Consider the following 400-nt stretch of genomic DNA (forward strand, 5'->3'; position numbering starts at 1 on the left):
CCTCTAAATTAATGCAACAAATATTTGTACCTCCTGCTTTGCACGGGGCATCCTTCCTTTCCATTCCCAACATCGTTAACAAAACCAGAATCGTGTCTAAAGCGTATCCATAAAACTCGATGGATTATTGTACTCGTTCATCTCACAATCGAGGTGTATATCTCTATTAATAGATATTTTTCTAAACCAAAAATATCTGCACAAATCCGAGAGAATGGAATTATAGGAAAAGCGAAAAACTATCCACAAGTCCGATTGCAAATAACGGTGTTGCCAAAAGGAGAGCGCCGATTTAAGCGGCAAATTCCCAGTGCATTCGACACAGTTAACAGAATCACTTTCTCTATTCGATACCGACAAAAATAAATAAGTTTGGGCCTGAATACTTGTGTTTGCAACG

This window comes from Penaeus monodon, chromosome 28 (assembly GCF_015228065.2).
Source record: "Penaeus monodon isolate SGIC_2016 chromosome 28, NSTDA_Pmon_1, whole genome shotgun sequence".
Taxonomy (NCBI): Eukaryota; Metazoa; Arthropoda; class Malacostraca; order Decapoda; family Penaeidae; genus Penaeus; species Penaeus monodon.